We start from the raw sequence: 18,393 nt of genomic DNA, 5'->3' as shown, positions 1-18,393 counted from the left end.
CCAAGTCCTTTGGCTCCAGATGCAACTCCCCCTCGCCGCTGATTCTGAAGGCTGACGTATCCTGGGGGTGATATGCCTTGGGTAGACTCGTGGATGAGTTGAAGGGGGTCTCCATGGGGCTTTGGGTTCTCTGGACTCTGGCTGCCACACCTCAGAGGCGTCCTCCCTCTCTAGGCCCTCCACCCTGCTTAGGACTGCTCGCGCTGGAAGCACCCTGAGTGCTGGGGGCCGCGTCCTTTGGGCCTCTGTGTTAGGAGGGTGCCGGGGCAGCCACTTCTCAGTGGCTGGCGCTGGAGGACTCTCTGCCCTCTCTGCTCACTCCCTCCTGGCGTCCTCTGATGCCTTATTTTCCTCCATTCAAGTAGGAGCTTCTTGAGGACAGGTACTGCCTTTCTTTCTACCTGTATCCCCAGAGCCTAGCCCAGGGCCAGGCATACAGTAAGCTCTTAATACATGCTCACTTGATTGATTAAAAGAGAAAAGAAAGCTCCAGGCAGCAGCATCCAAGTTTATTCTCAAGCAGCAAAGTCAGGTCAAGAACAGGCATTTATTATGTGCCTACTGTATGCCTGGCCCCGTGCTGGGTGCTGGGATACAGAGACCACAGTGAAACCTTCCTTGTCTAATGGGAGAAACAACTTGTGTACATACAGGTGTGCACCAGCCACATCCATGGAACCGTCCATGGGAGGCTCACCTAGCGGTCGGGGGAGGACACCTTGGGGGCGGGGCTTGTTGGCAGCGGCAGTGCCCGTTGGTGGAGGCTGCCTCGCCGGGGTGGGAGAGCTTTCTAGACAGAGGGTGGACCACAGCAATAGCGTGGAGGCGGTAGATGAGCGTGGAGGGCGTGGGGGCCAGGAGGGGCAGCAGAGCAGGTAGTAAGAAGCTCTAAATGCCACGAAGGAGGTTGTGTTTGATCCCAGAGAGAACGGGGAGCGTGGCCGGGCCCTCTGTGGCGAAGTCCCCTTGGAAGCAGTTATGAAGAATGGATTGGGATGGGGAGAGGCTGGAGGCCTGAACCCCGGTTCAGAGTTCAGATCTTTCCTCAGACCATGACCTTTGGGCAAGTCACTTAGCTGCTTTCTGCCTCAGTTTACTCATCTGTAAAATGGGGTTAATTTATAGCACCTGCGGCTCAGGAATGTGAGATCAGATGAGATGTTTGTGCAGTTAAAGCGCTAGACTAACACCGTTGGATTGTGTTGTCCTTATTGTTATCCAGGCGAGAACAGCGAAGCAGTCGTGTGAGGCGAGGAGACGTTCTGCACAGGAGGTGTTGCAGGGTGATGTGTGGGGCGAGCTCCGAGGAGGCTGGAGGGCAACGCCGTGGGCTGGGTCGCCTCCCCAGGATGCGCCCGTTGGGGAGGGCCGTGCAGGCCTGCAGCTGCGGCCCGGGAGCCGCATCTGGGTGTGCAGAGGAGCTAGTTCTCTGCTGCGGCTCTGCACCTGTCGCCTTGGGCCGGGCACCACGGGCTCTGGCTTTCCGCTTGGGAAGGTTGTCAGGGGACCCACAGGCTCTTGGTCTGTTCTTCTCACCGGCTGCCAGGGGCCAGGGCTAGCACGGCTGGGAACGGAGCATCCCAACTGGTACACGAAGGAATGCGACCCCAGGAGGGGCCGCGGTCATTTTCCCAGCACTCTTAGCCCGACGCTCTGAGCCAGCAGTCTGGGGACCATGGGAATCCTCAGAGTCGCGTTTCCCGAGAGGAGCTGCGTGCCAGGGAGTTTATTCGCCTTCCTAACCCGCCTTGTAAACTCGGGCCCAGGGATCAGGAGCACCGCTCGGGGAGCACACACCTTTCAGACGGAAAATTCGAGTTAGTCCTGAGCCAAGTGAGCAAGATCTCACCTGTTCTTTATGCTTTCAGTAGGAGAAAGCCCCCCCACACTGCAATAAGTCATTGTCTTTGGGATGGGGGCGACCCCGGCCTTGTGGAAGGCGGCGAGCTGGCCCTTTCCTGTGCCGCCTCCATGGCAGCACCTCTTTCCCCGTTTGGGAACCTCCGTGATAATAAGGGCTGCAGGAATGATGCCTCAGCAGGCGTTAGACCTCGCAGCGCTCCACGTAGCCGAGGACATGGGCCTGACCTGCGGAAGTGCTGCCTGCTGAGGAGGGCGGAGACATTCCTGCTCTCCAGAAGATTTGAGCTTCCTCGGGGATCCTGGGGATGGCAGAGGGAAGCCCCCCAGGCGGGGTGGGGATCCTTCTGGTGGGCCGGGTGTTGCCCCAGCCTCGGAGCCTGCTTTCGGCCCGCTTTTCTGGTTCTACTGTAAAAGCATCCCCCTTTAATGGAGAAGGAAACTCAGAGGCAGAGCGTGGAAAGAATGGATTCTTGGGCTTGTGGGGGGGGGGCAAGACTTAGGGGCCTGATGGTGGTTCCCGAGGCTTCTTGGGATCCGGGATCGAGAGCCTCGAGGATCAGCCCAAGACCTTAGGAAGGGGCAAGGGCATTCTCAGTTCCTGGGGTCATTGAGAAGTCGCCGAGCCAGGAGGTAAGCCCAGCTTCTGGGAGTGACTCCAGCGCCAGGGATCGCCATCAGGCCTTCTTCTGGGGTTTATCACTTTGATAGAGGGCTTTGCTCAATGAATAGTTGCCTGCTGAACCCATCGCGTTGGCCTGTCGCTGAGTATACACACCTGGGGCTGTTCCCTGCAGAAAATACGGGGTTGCTATGGAAAGGGACAAATGTTGCTTTTAAATTATGAAGAATAGAAGATAGCATATTGATTTTCAAAAGACATCTCCAGGGTTTTCCCAGTTTCCAAAAATTATCTGTAGTAAAGAGAGTGGCAGGCTGCTTCATCCCCATCTGTTTTTAAAAGCATGAATACACACACTTATTGTTTTCTTTACCATCTTGGGGCCTGGGAGGCAGGCTATCTGGAGTCAGTTTTCAGGCCTCGTCGGAGACTTGCTTGGAGTGCTGAGTGATTGGGGCACGTTTCTTCGCACACACGCGCACACACATGCGTGCGCACCCAGTGTCTCAGTTTCCCTCTTTTGTTGGTCCGGGCTGATGAGTTCTCCTTCCTACGCGATTGGGATGTTGTGAGGGTAAAAGATTGAAGCTCAGGAAAGCGAGGCCGTCATGGAAGTGCTTCGTGGTGGGTTTTCCGATATCTGCAGTCCGTCTGAAGCTCGGGGGGCGCGCTTTGCATCGTAACCTTGGGAGTCGCACACTGACACAGCTCTTTGTTCCCCCGGAGCTGGTGCCTGTGGCCTCCAGGAACTCCTCCTGAGTCTTTCCCACTGAGGGTGGGGGAGGGGGTGGTCCTGAGCGCCAGCTTGCTCCCGGGGCATCCCACGGCAGCTCTGCCGCCTCTTCCTGGGCAGCTCGTGCCCTGTCCTCCCCCAGAGCCTTCCTGGAGGATGGGCCTGGCCACCACGTCCCCAAGTCCCTCCACTCAGTCTTGGGTGGCGCTCATGCTTTTGTCCCTCCATCTTGCTGCACGTCTGTCCTCTTCCTTTCCCATTCATACGTTCCAGCTCCTCAGTCAGCTCCTGCCCTGAAATGTTTTGGTTTCATTCTTATCGAAAGCTCAGCAGCGTTAGGTGACCCAAAGGGTGTTGTGAGCTGCGTGCTAAGTCGAAGTAGGCTTCCGCAGATTGCGATGACGAGTCATGTGAGCAGCTTCACCAGCTGGATGTCCTGTTGGCACCTCAAATCCAGCATGTCCAAAACAAAACTCATCTCCCCCACAAACTCTCGCTTCTCCCAGCGCTGCAGTCCTTCCCTGTCGCTCCCCTGTTTAACGTATAGTTTATACATGTAGGTCTTTTTCCTTTTAAAAAAAATCTAGGAGTGATATTGCTGGGTCAAAAGCATGCAGTCTTATAGCCCTTTGGGCATAGTTCCACATTGTTCTCCAGAATGGTTGGACCAGTTTATAACTTCACCAGTAATGCATTAGTGTTCCAACTTTTCCACATCCCCTCCGGCATTTATCATTTCTGATAGATATGAGATGGTACCACAGAGTCGTTTTAATTTGCATTTCTCTAGTCAGTCATGATTTAGAGCATTTTTTCTTATGGCTATAAAATGCTTTGGGTTTTTTTTTTTTGTCCTCAAAACTGCCTATTCATAGCCTTTGATCATTTATCAGTTGGGTACTGGCTCTGATTTTTATAACTTTGACTCAGTTCCCTGTATATTTGAGAACTGAGGCCTTTATCAGAGAAACTTACTATAAAAAAATTCCCCCAGTTCCCTGCTTTCCTTCTAATTTTGGCTATATTGGTTTTGTTTGTGCAAACCCTTTTTAATTTCACGTAACCAAAATTATCCATTTTATTTCCTGTGGTCCTTTTGTTGGGTCATGAATTCTTTGCTTATCCATAGACCTGACAGGTAAAATTTTCCATGCTCCCCTAATTTGCTTATGGTATCACCCTTTATGTTTAAATCACGTACCCATTTTGACTTTATGTTGGTAAACAGTATGAGATGTTAGTCTATACCTGGTTGCTGCCAAACTACTTCCCAGTTTTTCCAGCAGTTTTTGTCCAATAGTGAGCTCTTGTCCTAAGAGCTTGGGTCTTTGGGTTTAAAATATGCTAGATTACTGTGGTCACTTACTCTATGTAATTTGTACCTTGTCCATTCCTCTGCTCTGCTGCTCTGTTTCTTAGCCAAGACCAGATTGTTTTGGTGATTACCGCTTTATAATACAGTTTGAGCTCTGGGACTGTTCGGCCACCTTCCTTCATGGTTTTGTCATTGTTTTCCATGATGTCCTTGACCTTCTCTTCTTCCAGATGAACCAGGGCCTCTTTAAAAACCCTTCCCAGCTACCACCTCTTTGAAATCTATTCCATCTGGAGTCAGGGAGACCTGAGTTCAAATGTGGCTTCAGACGCTTACTAGTGTTATGATTCTGGGCCAGTCACTTAACCTCTGTGTGCCTCAGTTTCCTCAACTGGAAAATGAGGATAGTAATAGCACTTCCTGCCAGGGTTGTCGTGAGGATCACAAGATCACATTTGTAAAAAGCCCTTCGCACCAGCACCCGGCACTTAAGACATGTTTCTTCCCTCCCCCTTCCCTTTCCCAGACTTCGTGGTTGTCATCGATGGACCTCCAGATCACTCACTCCCTGCTCCCTGCCTTTGTCTTGCCTCACCCTCTGTTCCTTTCAGCCTCCTCAGTTCCCACCCTCACTGTCTGTAGCCTGGATCTCAGGATGCACAGGAGCGCTCGCCCCATGGACTCTGCCTCCTGCTTCTTCTCTCCCTTACCCCACCACCCGACTAAGTGTCATTCTGCCCAGGTGTCAGAATTGCTAGTCACATCTCTGTCTGGAATGAGTTGGACAGTTACCCCCTAGCCTTTGGAGTGAATTTTTTTTTGGCATCTGGATTTTGAGCTGGATCGGACCTTAGGGGCCCTCTGGTCCACCTTGCCCTGCCCCCATCTTACAGGTGAAGAAGTAGAGACCCAGAGAGATGTCCCCTTAGGGCTAAGCTGATGGTCGTGGGTCATTCAAGGGCCTTTGTGCCACTGTCACCGAAAGGAACTGGAAGGGAGTAGCAGGTAAATGGGGAGGACCTAGACACCAGCACTTCCGGCTTCAGTTTCCTTCAGTTTGGGTCTGAGTGGGGGGGGAGCCCATCGGTGGGGGGCTTTCGCAGCGTGCTGGCCGCTCGGCCACGGGGGGCGATCTTTGCCTCGTAGTCGGTGCGTTCTTTACCCCAGAAGGAACACGGTTGTCCGTGTGCACGCTGGTCTCCAGGGTGGGGTGGGGGTTGCAGGTTAAGAGATGTTAGTGGGTTGCTGTAGCATCAGGGCAGCAGGATGTGAGTAATAGGAAGGGACTGAACTTATCAGATCCTATCACACGCCCACTCTTAACCACCTTCAGAAAATAGCAAACCAGAGGAGCTATATTTAGCCAGAAAGAGTTTGAGACTCCTTAATCTCTTTCCCTGACCCCGTCTTTTGCTCCTGCCTTGGTCAGGCACGGCACCACATGACAACGAGCTGGTTCGTTTGGTTTTTTTCTGGCGACCCCTCAAACTTACCAGACGTCCCTAGGGCACTGCCCAGGCTTTATCGGCTGTGCTTGGCTCTGTTCAATTCAGCTTTCGGAGCAGTTGAGAACTTCGGGGAGAGAGGTGAATGAGGGAGGGAGCCAGCAGGTAAGGAGGATTCTGGGGAGGATTCTGGATGCAAGCAGCTGCTTGAAGCCCCCCCTCAGCAGCCTAGGTACCGACTCAAACGCCTAAAGATGCTTCAGGGAGGCCCGTGGGAGGGAGGGGGAGCGTGGGTTTGGGACCTTGGTGTCCAGCTCTCAGGAGCTGGCCCAGGGTGGATCCATTCGGGTGAACAGCTGGCATGTTTCGAGCTTTCGGACTGTTTATGTAACTTCCTCCAAGTGCTGAGAGTTACTATTTTTTCTCCACCAGGCAGACTCCAAACTGTCAGATCAGCTAAGATTACTGTGGTTTTCTTTGACGAAGTTGTGCTGTCTGAGCTTTGCCACCAGAGGAACCAATTCCTGCTTCCCTCAAATGAATAATGTGTCACGTGGCTGCGATTCTGCCTCGTGGGTCGGGTCGGGAGAGTGGTCCAGGAGGGGCCCCGCTCTTCTTTAGAAGTTCAGGAAACAGACGTGTTTCTTCCACGAGGGTTCCAGTGCCCACTTCTAATTAGCTGTGTGACCCTGGCCAAAGGTACTCGTCGTCTCTGGGCCTCGATTTCCAGCCCAGGTGACTCCCAGACTCCTTCTGGCCCTGGTGTTCGTGAGTCTGTATTCCTGTGACTTGGGAATTCTCAATCTCAGGGGACACGAGATCTTTATTTTTGGCCTTATGTGGCTGTTTCCAAGCCTAAGAAGTCTCAGAAATCCAATTCTTCGGTTGGCCCAGTTGGAGTGAGCAGCATCCTTGTTGTTGCTAACCAATGCGGGTCTCTCAGTCAGACAAGAACCATACTCTGAATTACCAGCAGCACAGCGGCTTAGGACACGGCCCTTGCCTCCATTTCATGTTATCTGAGGAGACTGACCATAACGCCTGCTCTCCCTGGGGGAACCAGTTCCCAGCAACAGGTCAGCACGCGGCTGTGCTCTGGGCAGGCATGCCCAAACAGGAAGGGTCAGTTTTACTTTCAAAGGCAAAGGGCTTGGGGGAGGGCAGATGAGCAGGGGGAACCTCCCTCTGGAAGCTTCCGTCTTGCCCTTCTTTCCTAGCGAGTCTCCCAAGCAGTGGGTGGTCAGCCAGCCCAGCAGGGGACAGGGGCTGCTTTTGCCACAGCTTGAGTGATCAGAGGACAGGCAGGAGCATCTTGATTGAGTGGACAGGGTTCCCGCCCCCAGAAGTCAGGAAAGCTGGGTTGGGGCGCTTGCTCTACCATAACAGTCTGGCTGACCTCGGTGGCCCCGCGGCTGGGCCTTCACTTCTCAGGCCTCTGTTTCCTCCTCTGTAAAGTGAAGGGCCTGAGCTTTAGCAAGGAGGATTCTCAGCTAGCCTCTTGTGTGCCCTGGGTCCTGTGGGCAGCCTGGGCAACCTTAGGGGCCCCTTCTCAGGAGCATGTTTTTATAACGGAGGCTTTTTTAGTTATTTTTCAGTCGTGTCTGACTCTCTGTGACCCCATTTGGAGTTTTCTTGGGAAAGATCCTGGAGTGATTTGCCATTTCCTTCTCCAGCTCATTTTACAGAGAAGGAAACTGAGGCAAATAGTGACTTGCCCAGCTTCACACAGCTAGTGTCTGAGGCCAGATTTTAATTCAGGTCTTCCTGACACCAGGCCTGGTGCTCTATCTACTGTGCCGCATCGCTGCCTTTTATAACTGAAGAAAATGCTAAATTTTAGTAAGAGACTGGTGAAAATAAAGAGGTGATTTTTCCCCCCATCCATTCATGGAGCCCCTGAAGCTTTCCCACTGACACCCAGGTTAAAAACTTTGGACCAGAGGACCTTTCAGGGCCCCTCTGCTCCTCTCTGTAGATAACTGGGTCCTTCGTCATGTCCTCGTCACAGAGCACTCCTGCCTGGCCCCCTCCAGGGGCTGCCCCGTACGGCCCCTGACAGCGTGAGTCGATGCAGCCACTCGGAGCGGTTGTTGGGCGCCCACTGTGTGTGCAGAGCACTGTGGAGCTTGCTTACGTAGTAGGGAAAATGAGGTGGACACACAAAGAACACAACAGATTCATCAGAAGGCTAGAAAACATTTGCTTTGCAAACTAACAGGGCAGAGTCTGGGTTGTTATTCCTTTCTGCTTCCCAGCACCTCTTAAAAGGAGACCCCTCCTCCCCAGGCATCCAGCCTGGGGCCACCCACCAGAGCTGCCTTCTTGGCTCCTCCTTGACTCTTCTCAGCCCTTTCCCCTTTCTGTTTTTAAAAAATTATTATTATTACTTTTACTTTATAAATCCCACAAATATTTTCTTTTTAAAATAATATTTTGCATTCATTACAATAATATTTTTGACATTCATTTAAAACAATTTTTGAGTTCCAATTTTTCTCTCTCCCTTTCTCACCTGCTCCCTCCCTGAGAGGGTAAGCAATTTGATATAGGTTATACATGTTCAATCATGCAAAACGTTTTACCATATTAGTCATGTTGTGAAAAAAGACATAGACCCAAAGGAAAATAAAAACAAAAAAAATCCATTAAGTAAAAAATAGTATGCTTCAGTCTGCATTCAGAGTGCATCGGTTCTTTCTCTGGAGGCAGATAGCATTTTTAATCTTGAGTCCTTTGAAATTGTCTTGGGTCATTGTATTGCTGAGAAGAGCTAAGTCATTCACCCTTGATCATGTACAGTACTCACTTCACTTTGCATCAGTTCATACAAGTCTTTCCAAGTTTTCTGACATCACTCTGCTCATCATTTGTTATAGCGCAATGGTGTTCCATTACATTTATATACCACAGCTTGTTCAGCTATTCCCCAATGGATGGGCATATCCTCAATTTCCAATATTTTGCCACCACAAAAAAAGCTTCTATAAATATTTTTGCACATGTGGGTCCTTTTCCCTTTTGTGTGATCTCTCTGGGATACCGGACCTAGTTGTGGTATTGCTGGATCAAAAGGTATCCACGGTTTGGTTGCCTTTTGGACATAGTTCCAAATTGTTCTCCAGAATGTTTGTCCCAGGCCACAACTCCACTAGCAGTACATTAGTGTCCCAATTTTCCCACATTCCCTCTGACATTTATTATTTTCTTTTTCTGTCATATTAGCCAATCTGAGAGGTATGACGTGGTACTTCAGAGTTGTTCTAATTTGCATTTCTCTAATCAGTAGTGGTTTAGAGCATATTTTCATATGGCATAGCTTCGATTTCTTCATCTGAAAACTGCCTGTTCATATCCTTTGCCTATTTATCAATTGGGGAATGATCTGTATTCTTACAAATTTGACTCAATTCTCTCTAATATTTGAGAAATAAGGCCTTTTTCAGAGAAATTTACTGTAAAAGTCGTTTCCCAGCTTCCTCCTTTCCTAATTTTGGTTGCATTGGTTTTGTTTGTACAAACCCCTTTTTAATTTAATATAATAGCAATTATCTGTTTTATATCTTGTAATACTATCTCTTATTTTGTCATAAATTCTTCCTTTCTTCATAGATCTGACAGGCAAACTATTCCCTGCTCTCCTAATTTGCTTCTGGTATCCCCTTTTATGTCTAAACCATGTACCTATTTTGACTTTATCTTAGTATACAGTGTGAGATGCTGGTTTATACCTAGTTTCTGCCATACTGTTTTCCAGTTTTCCTGTTCCTTTTTGTCAGATAGTGAGTTTTTGTCCCAAAAGTTTGGATTCTGGGGTTTGTCAAACACTAGATTATTGTGGTTGTTTACTACTGGGTCTTATGTGCCTAATCTATTCTACTGATCTACCACTCTGTTTCTTAGGCAATACAAGATAGTTTTGAGCATTACTAATTTATAATATAGTTTGAGATCTGAATACTGTTAGGCCGCTTTCCTTCAAATTTTCATTAATTCCCTTGGTATTCTTCACCTTTTGTTCTTCCAGATGAATTTTGTAATTATTTTTTCTAGCTCTATAAAGTAATTTTTGGTAGTTTGATTGGTATGGCACTGAATAAGTAAATTAATTTAAGTAGAATTGTCATCTTTATTATGTCGGCTTGGCCTACTCATGAGCAACTGATAGTTTTCCAGTTGTTTAGATCTGATTTTATTTGTGTGAAAAGTGTTTTGTAATTGTGTTCATACAGTTGCAGGTTTGACTTGGCAGATAGCCTCCCAAGGATTTTATATTGTTGACAGTTATTTTAAATGGAATTTCTCTTTCTATCTCTTGCTGCTGGACTTTGTTGATAATATTTAGAAATGCTAATGATTTGGGTGGACTTATTTTGTATCCTGCAACTTTGCTACAGTTGTTAATTATTTCAGCTAGTTTTTTAGTTGATTCTCTAAGGCTCATACTATCATATGATCTGCAAAGAGTGATAGTTTTGTTTCTTTCTTGCCAATTCTTATTCCTTTAGTTTCTTTTTCTTCTCTTATTACTGTAGCTAACATTTCTAGTACAATATTGAATAATAGTGGTGACAGTGGGTATTCTTGCTTCACCCCTTATCTTGCTGGAAAGGCTTCTAGCTTATCCTACTATAGATAATGCTTGCTGATGGTTTTAGGCAGATACTACTTGTCATTTTAAGGAAAGCTTCATTTATTCTTGTGTTCTCTAGTATTTTTAATAGTAATGGATCTTGTATTTTGTCAAGTTTTTTCTGCTTCTATTGAGTTAACCATATTATTCCTCTTGGCTTTGTTATTGACATCATCGATTATGCTGATAACTTTCCTAATATCGAACCTGCCCTGCATTCCTGGTACAAATTCCACCTGGTCATAGTATATAAAATCCCTATGATATATTGCTGTAATCTCCTTGCTAGTATTTTATTTAAAATTTCTGCATCAGTATTCATTAGGGAAATTGACTTACAGTTTTCTTTCTCTATTTTTGCTCTTCCTGGTTTAGGTATCAGTACCATATTTATGTCATAAAAAGAATTTTGTAGGACTCCTTTGTCAGTTTTTCCAAATAGTTTATATAGTACTGGAATTAATTGTTCTTTAAATGTTTGGTAGAATTCACTTGTGAATCCATTTGGGCCCTGAGGATTTTTTTCTTAGGGAGTTCATTGATGGTCTGTTCAATTTCTTTTTTTTTTTTTTTTTAGTTTTTAGGCAATTGGGGTTAAGTGACTTGCCCAGGGTCACCCAGCTAGTAAGTGTCAAGTGTTTGGTCTGAGGCCAAATTTGAACTCAGGTCCTCCTGACTTCAGGGCCGGTACTGTATCCACTGCGCCACCTAGCTGCCCCTCAATTTCTTTTTCTAAGATGGAGTTATTTAAGTATTCTATTTCCTCTTCTGTTAGTCTGGACATTTGTATATTTGTAAATATTCATCCATTTCGCTTAGATTATCAGATTTATTGGCATACAGTTGCGCAAAATAGCTCTTAATTATTGCTTTAATTTCCTCTTCATTGGTGGCTAATTCACCCTTTTCGTTTTTGATACTGGTAATTTGGTTTTCTTCTTCTGTGTGTTTTTTTTTTTTAATAAATTAACCAGTGGTTTACCTATTTTATTGTTGTTGTTTTTCATAAAACCAGCTCCTAGTTTTACTTATTAGTTCGATGGTTTTCTTACTTTCAGTTTTATTAATCTCTCCTTTGATTTTCGGGATTTCCAATTTGTTGTTTAATTGGAGATTTAAATTTGTTCTTTTTCTACTTTTTTTCATTGCATGCCCAATTCATTGATCTGTTCTTTCTCTTTTTTATTTATGTATACATTTAGAGATTTCCCCTAGTTACTGCTTTGGCTGTATTCCATAAAGTTTGGTATGTTGTCTAATTGTCATTTTCTTTAATGAAATTTATTGGTGGTTTCTGTGATTTGTTCTTTGGCCCATTCGTTCTTTAGGATTAGATTATTTAGTTCCCAATTAATTTGTAATCTATCTTTTCATGGCCCTTTATTAAATGTAATTTTTATTACATCTTGATCTATAAAGGATACATTTAAAATTTCTGCCTTTCTGCATTTGATGGTGAGGTTTTTATGCCCTAATACATTGTCAGTTTTTGTGTAGGTACCATGTACTGCTAGGGAAAAGATATATTCCTTTCTACCCCGATTTAGTTTTCTCCATAGGTCTATCCTATCTAGCTTTTCTAAAATTCTGTTCGCCTCCTCAATTTCTTGCTTATTTTGTGGTTAGAGTTATCTAGGTCTGAGAGGGGAAAGTTGAAGTCACCCACTAGTATAGTTTTATTGTCTGTTTTCTCTTGTAACTCATTTAACTTCTGTAGAAATCTCGATGCTATACCACTTGGTGCGTATGTTTGATATTGCTGTCACATGGTTGTCTGTGGTACCTTTTAGCAAGATGAAGTTTCCCTCCTTGTCTCTTAATTACGTGTATTTTTGCTTTGTCTGAGATCAGGATTGCTACCCCTGCTCTTTTTGCTTCAGCTGAAGTATTACATATTCTGTTCCAGTCCTTTACCTTTGCTTGGCGTGTGCCTTTCTGCTTCAAATGTGTTTCTTATAAACGCCGTACTGAAGAATTCTGATTTTTAACCCACTGTACTGTCTGCTTCTGTTTTATGGGAGAGTTTGTCCTGTTCATATCTAGTTGTGATTACTGTGTGTTTCCCTCCATCCTGTTTATACTTCTCTCTGTCTCTGTCTCTCTCTGTCTCTCCCCCCTTTCGCCCTGCCCCTCCTCACCAGTATTCTGCTCCTGACCACTGCTTCCCTCGATCTGCCCTCCCGGCTGTCAGCTCCCTTCCCTCATTTGTGTCCCCCTCCCACTGTGCTTCCCTGTAGGGCAGGGTGGATTTCTGTACCCAACGGAGTGTGTGTGTTATTCCCTCTTTGAGCCAGATTCAATGAGAGTGAGGTTCAAGCGCTGTTCACCCCCCTCCCTTCTTCCCTTCCACTGTAATGTCTTTCACCTCTCTTCATGTGAGATAATTTGCCCCATTCTATCTCTCCCCTCCCTCTTTTCTCAGTGCAATCCTCTTTTTCCCCTCTTATTTTCTTATAAATGTCATCCCATTAATTTCAACTATACCCACATTCTCTGTCTATATATACTCCTCCTAAATGCCTTAATAATAGTGATACAGTTCTTAGCGATTGTGTGACCCTGGGCAGGTCACCTAACCTGTTTGCCTCAGTTTCCTCAGCTATAAAATGGGGATAATAAGAGCCCCTCCCTCCCAGGGTTGTTGTGAGGATTAAATGAGAGCATATTTGTAAAGTGCTTAGCGCAGTGCCTGGTGCATAGTAGGCTCTCTGTCAGTGCTTGCTCCCTTTTCTTCCCCCAAGAGGTGTCTTGTAGCACTTTCATTTACGCAGACTGGGGATGGAAGAGGTGAGGGCAGAAAAACCAGGGCAAATGATGTCCCTTCTGCCTCCTGGGCTCCAGAAGGGAGGTGGGTAGGAATGCCATGACAAGGCAGGCCAAGGTACCAGGAGTAGAATCCGTCCTTAGCAAAGAGTGTGCTCTTTGTGGTGAGGACGGTGGCGTGGCCCCATCCCCCCCGCCGTGGTGGGAGCTGGGAGGCCAGGGCATCAGCAGGGCTCTCAGACCACTAGAGCGGGTGTGGGAGGCGATGGCCAAGCAACCTCGGCAGGGCACCAAGAGCCCAGGTCCTCAGCTTGAGATGAGGCGGGGGGGAGGGCTGTAAGGTAGAAGACCATCGGGGGATCAAAACCAGCTGCCTTGTGGAAATTGGTAATAGCTGGATATTTCTGCTGCATAGACATGTGTGTGTGCATGTCTGGTGTGTACCTGTGGGCCCTGAGCAGGGTGACTGCAGGCAGATCCCTTCCTTCACTCATCTATGAGGTTGTGAGGACCCAGTGAGTGAACCCGTGTGTGGAGGTTGTGACTGTTGTCTCTCCTGTTAGAAGGTAAGATCCTCGGGCTTGGGAACCGTCCTGTTTATCGTACTTGTGTGTCAGCCTAGCACAGCGCCTGACTCCTAGGAGGCATTTAGTAGATGTTTGGTTGGCTGAGCTCTTGGAAAGGGGAGCAGTTTGGGTTCAGGAAAGAAAGCCCTTTTCGCCAGGGGACAGACCGTGACTAGACTGGCATCCTCGCTTGGGCTCTGCCACCCTGCACGGTCTGCGAGCGTGCTCTAATAATAGGTCTCTAGAAAAACCTGTTACCCTGTAGAGGATAGAAATCAAATATAAAGTAAAGGTCTGGAAAGAACATAGTCAAGCAGGACAAATTCATGCTTTGGCGTTGTTTGAAAATGCCTGTCTTTTTGGCCAGGTGCCCCCACCTCCGGGCCCAGGTGAGAAGACTTTCTCCGCGTCTGCGCCGCTCGGGTAGAATTTCTGCGGCTTCTGCTTGGAAGCCAGATCCAAGGCATGAGGAGCCAGGGAGGAGTGGGTGAGGAGGAAGGAGAGTCAGTGAGCACAGGATAGGCTCCCCAGCACTTTAGCCAAGAAGGGAAGCAAAGATGTGAGGAGGAGACAGTAGCTTTCGAGGGGATCCGTGAATGAAGCCCCAGAGAGGTCAGAGGAAGCGGGAAGACCCCTCAGTGTGAACCCGCTTAGAGCCGCTCTCAGTCGGAGGGGCTGCCCGCCCGTCCCTCGGGGAGCATTCTGTGGGTCCGGCGGTGTGACGGAGCCATGAGACGTGAAGGGCGTGGGAGCTCAGGAGCTGAGGCAGAGTGTGGTGAGGGGTCCCAGGAGGACGTTGGGTACACGGCGGATTGTGTGATACACCCTAACAACATTCTGGAAAAAGTCTCAGCCACCTCAGAGCAGGTCCCTGCCGTGACTGGAGGACGGGTGGTGAGGCAGAGAGGTGGTGGCGCCTCGGGGCAGAACGAGACCTGCATTCTGGACGCGGCAAGCGTGGTTTGTTTTATGGGACTGTCTTCGTGTGTTCCAAGGGTTGTAGCGGGGTTTTGTGGGGGGGGTGGAGGGTGGCGAGGGCAAGGAGGGGTCTCGGTGGGTAGGGGCCCGGACCTGGAGGTATGAAGCTGTTTGGTCATATCTGACTCTGCTTCTGTTTGGAGTTTCTTGGCAAGGTCCTGGTGTACTTGGCCATTTCCTTCTCATTTTACAAATGAGGAAACTGAGGAAAACAGGGTGAAGCGACTTGCCCAGAGTCACCCAACTCGTAAGTGTCAGAGGCTGAGTTGGAGCTTGGGTCTTCCTGACTCCAGGGCCAGTGCTCTATCCACTGTGCCACCTAGCTACCCTCACTGTCAGGAAGACCTGAATTCAAATTTGGCCTCAGCTAAAAATGCTTAGTGGCTGTTTGACCCTGGGCAAGTCACTTGCTAACTCTGTCGCTCTCAGTTTCATCTTCTGTAAAATGGGGATAATAGGAGCGCCATGGTTGTCGTGAGGCTAAAAATTAGATAATGTGTGTAAAGCCCTATTGTTGTGCTTCCCAAAAAAGACGAGATGAAGGCCATCAGTGTGTCTGGAAGCACAGACAAGCAGGCCAGCTTTGAAAGTCACATGGTGAGTGTATTATATACTTTAAAAAAAACAGTATGGAACGGAGATTCACAATCTTACACATAATCCTTTTTTGGTTTCACTTTTTTTTTTGCTTGGCAATTGGGGTTAAGTGACTTGCCCAGGGTCACACAGCCAGTGTCATGTGTCTGAGGCCGGATTTGAACTCGAGTCCTCCTGACTTCAAGGCCGGAGCTTATCCACTGTGCCACCTAGTCACCCCTTTGGTTTTACTTTTAAAAAAATGTTTTGGGGAAGGGGTTGTTAAGTATGGGGGGGGGAGTTAAAATAAGAGTGAAGAGATGAGAATCATTTATTAAGTGCTCTGGGCCAAGCACTGTTAGAATCTGGGGCTGCAGAGAGAACCCAGACAGTGGCAGAGCTTTGGCACAGGTAGGGGGTGGTGTCCTGTGGATGACTGGCCCGCCGGAGAGCCCGGGGGGAGGGGAGGGTTTGCAGCGGTCAACGGCCTAGCTCCCATCAGCCTGGTCTCTGCTGCTGTCTCTGGTTTCAAGGGTGCAGCAGGTGCAGGATGGGGGATGTGTAATGGCAGGAGCCCTGGTTTGGGTCTGGGCTCCACCCTGGCTGCTGCCTACCTCAGTAACTCCCTCGGTCCTCAGGTGCCTCGCCTGTGAAATCGGGGCTGAGATCGAGGGCCCAGCGTCTGCCAAAAGGACTCCTCCTCTTTCTCTTAGACCGGAGCCACGGAGGAGCAGACCCTGGAGGTTCTGAGCTAACTTGGCTGGTTTGGGTGTGAGTGTGAGGCTGCAGAATTCTCACCGTGGTCCTGCTGAGGTTTCCCTTGCACAGGCCTCTGAACCCTGACTTCCTGAAAGGGCGTTGGCTCATCAGGCTTGGTTTTCTGTTTAGTGTTGCTCTGCCGCTAGAACAGGCCCACCGGGTTGGAGTGACTTAGAGAAGACTGGAGAGGCTCCTCATTTCGCTGGTCAGTGTTGGTGGGGCTGCCCACTTCGGATCTTGTGTCTAGGCCCAAGGGCTGCCTTCCCCTCCATGACTCGAGTACTACAGGTAGGGCTGGAACCGGCCGGTGTATGGTGCGGTGGGTGAGGAACCTTGCAGGTTTCCATCATGCAGGGATGTGAGGGAATTGGCCTGCAGTGGGAAGCCCCCTCTGATTCCTGGTGCGCCTGTCTGGGGCGAGGTGGCGGCGCTGACCACGCGGATGCCTTGTGTGTCTTCAGTCATTCTGAGTGCCCTGTGATTAGTCAGTCAAACATTCCTTAAGCTCATTGTTTTGTACCTAGTGCTGTGCTAGGCCAGAGATGGAAAGATGATCAGGAATAAATTAGTGCGTGCTGATAACAATAACAATAATAACAGCTGGCATTTATCTCCTTTGATCAGCACAACAGCCCCATAAGGTAAAGGGCTGTTCTTATTCCCATTTCACATATGAGGAAACCGAGGCTGACAGGTTAAGCGACTTTCCCAGGGTCACACAGCTAGTGAGTGTCTGAGACAGGGTTTGACCTGGGGTCTTCTAGACTCCAGGTCCAGCTCTCTATCCACTGAGCCACCTGGCTGCCCCAAAGCAGGCCATATGCAAGATCCATCGAAAGCAGCAGAGGGGGTGGGGGCCTCCAGGAAAGGCTTCTTGAAGGAGGTGGGCCATGAGCTGAGCCTCTAAGGGCTTGACGGATAGGTTTCAGCAGGCGTGGAGGTGAGGATGGAAGGCTGTCAGGAGATGAGAAATGGACCAGTTTGGCTGGAACGCGGGTCCTGGGGTGAGGGGAGGAGTAATGGGTCTGGAATGGGAGGCCGAAACCACGGTGGGAAGGGCTTTAAACGCCAGACAGAGGAGCTGGTGTGGGGCCCTGGGCAAGGCATTAGGAGCCACTGAAGGGTCTGCCCTTTTCTTTTTTTCCCAAAATACATTACTGCTCGTATTCGTTTTTACATCATGCACGTTTCCCACTGAATCCTTTCTCCCCACCCCCTCCCAGAGCATCATTTCTTAGGATAAACAATTTTTAAAAAGAGGAAGGAAAAAGCATTTAGCCAAACTAACCAGCATATTGAGAAAGCTCCATGCTTTTTTGTGCATCGTCCCACCCCGTGTCCGCCATCTCTGGGCAGGAGGCGGGGCGTGGGAGGGGCCCAGCCTGGCACCATCTGTCACCGTGGCCGTGTAGTGGTTGGGTTTCGTTTGTTTTGTCACTTTCCATTCACATTGTTTTCCTTCATCCGCTGCTTCATTTTGCATCAGTTCATGTAAGTCTTACAGTGATTCTCCATGTTTGTTATTTTCATCATTCCTCACAACATCTTAATAGTCAGTAAGTGTGGGAAGCACCTGTTGTGTGCCTGGCAGTGTGCTAAGCGCTGGTAAGGTAAAGAAGGAAAGGGTAAAAAGGACCGTCCCTGCCCTCAAGGAACTTACTGTCTAATGAGGAAAACAACCATAGGAAATAATTAATGAGGGGAAGTCATCAGACTTCGGGGCAAGGGGGGGGGGGGGAGTCTTCCCGTGGAAGAGGTGCTTGAGGGAAGCCAGAGCTTGGAAATGAAGAGGACGGGTATCCTGGGCACGGCGGACAGCCAGGGCAGGTGCCCAGCCCAGCAGACAGAGTGTCTTGTGTGCAGGCCGATGTCCCAGGGTGAGGAGGGCCCAGGGGTGGGGGGTAAGGTGGATGGAGTGTCAGGCTCCATCCCAGTCCATGCAAGTCACTGTTGTTTCCAGTTCTTGGCTGCCACAGATAGGGTGTCCGTGGAGCCTTTCCTTGGGGAGTGTGCCCGGCAGCCACTGAGGCGTCCTGAGGCAGGGCCTGGCCTGAGTGGAGGGAATGGATGAAAGGAGACTAATTAATCCATAGGAGGTGAGGGCTGAGGGGGCAAATTGGACATGTGGGTGGGAAAGAGGCCAGGC

General features: G+C 48.7%; 1 protein-coding gene across 6 annotated transcripts in view; it reads left to right on the top strand.

Moving 5' to 3' along the window:
* The window catches only part of DGKD (diacylglycerol kinase delta), a 128,246-nt gene that overhangs the window by 54,535 nt on the left and 55,318 nt on the right, over window positions 1-18,393 (top strand). The window contains exons 1-2 of one of the 6 annotated variants that reach the window (XM_027875291.1): window positions 5,194-6,140; window positions 6,408-7,051. The exons of 4 other annotated variants lie outside the window; for them this stretch is intronic. The gene's annotated coding sequence lies outside the window, so the exon portion shown is untranslated. Of the gene's footprint in view, window positions 1-5,193; window positions 7,052-18,393 lie in introns of those variants that run through there. One more of the 6 variants, XM_027875290.1, reaches the window with a different exon arrangement.

The sequence above is a fragment of the Vombatus ursinus genome, unplaced genomic scaffold (assembly GCF_900497805.2).
Source record: "Vombatus ursinus unplaced genomic scaffold, bare-nosed wombat genome assembly UNPS02014808.1, whole genome shotgun sequence".
In the NCBI taxonomy this organism is placed as follows: Eukaryota; Metazoa; Chordata; class Mammalia; order Diprotodontia; family Vombatidae; genus Vombatus; species Vombatus ursinus.
Note: the sequence above shows the minus strand (reverse complement) of the source record. Positions and strands in the feature narration are given on the sequence as shown.